Consider the following 4,511-nt stretch of genomic DNA (forward strand, 5'->3'; position numbering starts at 1 on the left):
TGTGCATGTGTATCTGTGTGTGTGTGTGTCCGAGTGTGCGTGCGCATGTGCCAGTGTGTGCCTGGGTACGCGCGTGTGCCTGTCATTGTGTGTGCGTGCCTGCCTGTGTGTGTGCGTGTGTGCACGTGCTCGTGCCTGCGTGTGTGTGCTTGTGCGTATGTGAGTGCCTGTGCGTGAGTGTGCGCCTGTGTATGTGTATGCCTGTGCTCATGCCTCTATGTGCCTGTGTGTGTGCGTGTGAGTGTGCCTATGCGTGTGAGTATGCGCCTGTGTGTGCGTGTGAGTGCGCCTGTGTGTATACGTGTGTGCGTGTGTATGCATGCATGTGCTCGTGCCTGCGTGTGTGTACGTGTGTACACGTGCTCCTGTGGCGATGGCAGCAGCGCCTCCTGGTTTCCTGACGTCACCCTGTGCCTTTGTTGTCACCCTCTCTGGTTCCCGAACGCCCTGGCTGTCCCACCCGCCGTGCTGTTTCCCGTGTGGCCACAGCCCCGGATCTGGGGCCTTTCAGTCCAGCCTTTTGTTAGGCTTCCTTAACCAGCCACCTGAGAGAGAAAACTGGACTTGGAGGCCACCTGCTCCTGATCTGTTGAGGGTTTGTTGTTGTTTTTAGCCTCCGAGGGCCTCGACTGCTACCTCCCAGAGCCAGAGTCTGCAGTGAGTATCATTTGAAACGTTCTCCTGTTGTGCAGAAGTGGGAATTTGGAATTTACTCCTGGAAAACAACAGTCCAGTCTGGAGTGCTTAGAAACCTAGGTTTGCTGTTACGTTATGTTTGTGGATATTACTCATCCTGGGTCACGAATACTGTATGTCGTGTCCTCACTGCAGAGGACACTGGTTTGGACACTTCATCGTGTCATTTATTTTTTTCTTACGTTCCAAAAAAAATGTTACTGCGGCGTGGTTATCTGATCTGATCCACTGATCTTTCTGTGGAACACGGGATAGACGCCATTGGGTCTTATGGATTTATATGCTTTTGTTCTACTTTCTGGAAGGTCTAACAGGCAAAGTTCTGACAGGATGTGAAACTGGCTTTTACTGTGGCCTGGGGTCCGAGTAATGGGACAGGCCTGCTAAGAAGATTCTCACTAAACTCTTTCTCAGTTTACAGACTTTTCTTGGTGTAGATGCTGCCGAAGCCATGACAGGTGTTCCTACTCCCATGAGTAACTTGTCACATAGAAATGACGTGTCCTGTGTAAAGATTTCTAGTAGTGAAAGGGACCAGTGTATCTGAAAGACACATGTCCTGGAGCCTTCCGCAAGGACCCCTGTGACATGTGAGACATTCTGAGCCTTATTCGAACAAGTTCACTGACACACGTCCCAGGCAAATCTGGTTGTGTGATGGTCTCAGGTTATAATAGGATCCTGGAGGGTAACGTTTTAGAGGATCTAGAAAACTTGGTGGCTTTAAGTTACTCATTTCTGTTAAAAATTTCCTCATGAAAGGATGTCCTCAGGTTGGGGCTGTTCAGGGGAAAGGTGTCACCGTGCACAACGAATTGTAACTTTAAAAAGCATGTTGATTTTTTATAAATGTAAGTGTGCTGGGGAATTCCTTAAATTTTGTGCAATAAACTATTTTTTGTTAAAGATTTTCACATTTCATTGGGAGCCTTATTTAATCGACATATTTAGCCGTATTTGGGAGGAAGTTTTATCTTGTGTTTTATAACCTGTGTTGAAATACTCGTCTTCAAAGAGCACCTCGCCGTCCTGGCTGTCCTGCCAAAGATTCACGTGGTGTGAGATCTCACTTGTGCCGCTTCTGACTCCAGAGCAGCATGCTCCCTGCGCCCTGCCCCCCCGCAGCCCACACCGCACCCACCTGCTGCCTCACGACGACAGGGAGGGAGGCGGCTGCCCTCGGGGCCGCGGGCACATCCCCGAGCTTGTCCCTGCACTGACTGGGCACTGCTGTCATGACTGTCCGCAGCTGGACCACAAATAATTCTCTAAATCTCAGTGTCGTGGCTCCAGTCTCCCCTCTTCCGTTCGCTGTCTAATTGTGATCGATGAGAGTAAGCCAGACGCGGAAGTCTTTACTGACCAGCAGGAGAAAGTGTACAGAATGGAAGTGAACTGGTGATCACAGAATGTGGTTTTGCGGTGGGAGTTACGCATCTCGCAGACCCCACTTGACCAGCTTCCGTAACCAAGGGTCAGGTAATATGTGTGCTACACAGAGCTTAGGGGAAGCCTCCTGCCCACCTGCCTCTGTGGCCCTAACTTCCTGAAGTAGTGAGGATGTCATGTCTTTTTCTCTACGGCAATCAGGAAAGGGCTGGTTCTGTGTCCCTGAACTTTTTTTCTTTTACCTATAAAGCTGCCAAACATTTGCAGGCACCGAACTGACACATCGATGGACTGACTTTTTAAGCACGCTGCGTCCTCTGGTCGTACAGTGGTGTCGAGGAGGGGCCTGGCTCGGCGGTGGCAGGTGAGCAGGGCCGGGTGCCGAGTGCGGGACCCAGGACTTCCTGCCGACGGGAAGCCTGGTGTTCAGGAATCACCGGATTATTCAGAAATCTCTCATGCAGATTATGTGGGAAATAGGATTAGTTATGCCGCTACCGTCCAGTTTGATGGACAAATGCAAGAGCTCTTGGAAGAATCTCCAAGCCTTTCCTAGAGAAAGAATTCTCAGCAATCAGCAACTTGTGAAACCAGAGGCATTTACTGGAATCCCTCTTGCCTTTATGCATGTGCTCAGTTGACAACAGACATCACAGATTCTGGTAAAAAGTATACTTCGGCAGTGCCTTTTCCTAGAAACAATGGAAACTGTGTTGCTCTCCCCTTGTTCTTGCTGTTTGGTGTGGGGCGGGCCTCCTCACATCCCGGCCCCCCTCCCGAAGGGCTCAGGAGCAGCACAACGACATCCCTTGGGGACAGTGTACCTCCCCCGAGTTGAATGTGTGTGGACCAACCGCAGCACCGGGGCGGGAGGGCAGCAGCTCTGGGGAAGTACCTGGAGGTTCTCACCCACTCAGCCCCCCACGTGGCCTGGGAACTGCTGGAGGAAATGGTCTGCCGGCTTTGCACGTAGTCTGGGCCCGAGCTCCACAGGGTGGGAGATAGAGGCTAGCTTATTAAGTACCTCGCAGGATGCTTCATTTTGACTGTGAGCTTTAAATGTGCATGTTATATATGTATATAATATATATATAATATACATAATTTTTTTAATGTTTATATATTATTGAGAGACAGAGCATGAGCATGGGAGGGGCAGAGAGACAGGGAGACGCAGAATCCGAAGCAGGCTCCAGGCTCTGAGCTTTCAGCACAGAGCCCGACACGGGGCTCGAACTCACGAACCGTGAGATCATGACCTGAGCTGAAGTCGCAGGCTCAACCGACTGAGCCACCCAAGCGCCCTCTACCTTTTTAAATGTACGCAAAATTTACACTAAAACACGGACAGATTTGGGCAACCATCCAGCCGCCTGTGTGCACCTGTCATTATCGACCCAAGCAAGATGTGGAACATTTCCTTCACAGTAAAGGTTTTCATGTCCCTTCCCGGTTAACCACCCCACCCAGAGGCAACCACTGCCCTGAGTGACCACAAGCTTTGCTCGTTCTTGAGACCCCTACAAATGGAATTGCACTGTGTGCGCTTTTGTGTGGGGTCTTTGTGCTTAGCGTGGTTTTCAGAATCATCCGCGTTATTGCTGAATGGTACAGCACCATAGGACTTTCAAATGACGGTTCCACAATTTGTGCATTCTTCCAGAGTTTATCCAGACACCTGGGCGTTTCCCGTTTGGGACTGCCACAAACATTGTGTGCCCGTCCCTTTTCATGCCTAAGGGAAGCCTGCACTACTGGGCCACAGAGCAGAGTTTGTCCGCTTATGAGAAACTGCCTGTTTTCCCCAGTGGTTAACTCATTTTACTCGCGCCAGCAGTGTAGGAGAATGCCAAGAGTACGCCAGTCTCCCCAAAATCAACCATTCTGCTGGGTGTAAAGCAGTATCTCACTGCGGTTTCATCTGCACTTCACTCACCCTCAAATTTACTGACTCTTTGCTGCCCAATCCACTTACATTTGCTTTTACCAAAGACGTCAATTGGATTTCTTCAGGGTTTTTCCATTAAAAAAAAAAAAAAAAAAAAGTCTGAGTTACAAGGGCGAATGGGTGGCTCAGTCCTCAAGCATCCAACTCTCGATTTCGGCGGGAGCCCCACGGTGGCCTTTGCTGGTAGCTCGGGCCGGCTTGAGATTCTCTCTCGCTGTCTCTCTGCCCCTCCCCTGCTTGCGAGCACCCTCCCTCTCAAAAAATAAGCTTCCAAATGTTACAGAAGAGTCACCCTTTTCCTCGTACGCGTCGGAGAGTTCTGACAAGCCTGACGAGCATAACGTTTCCGTCAGCCCCTACAGCCCTTCCCCCACCCCCGCCACTTGAGAGCCAACCCCTCCCCCCGCAGCCACCCCTGCTCGGCTCCAGGCCCCTCTGCGCCAACGTGGAAGGGACGGGATCACGCAGCCTGGAGCCT

Source organism: Panthera tigris, chromosome D3, assembly GCF_018350195.1.
Source record: "Panthera tigris isolate Pti1 chromosome D3, P.tigris_Pti1_mat1.1, whole genome shotgun sequence".
Classification (NCBI taxonomy): Eukaryota; Metazoa; Chordata; class Mammalia; order Carnivora; family Felidae; genus Panthera; species Panthera tigris.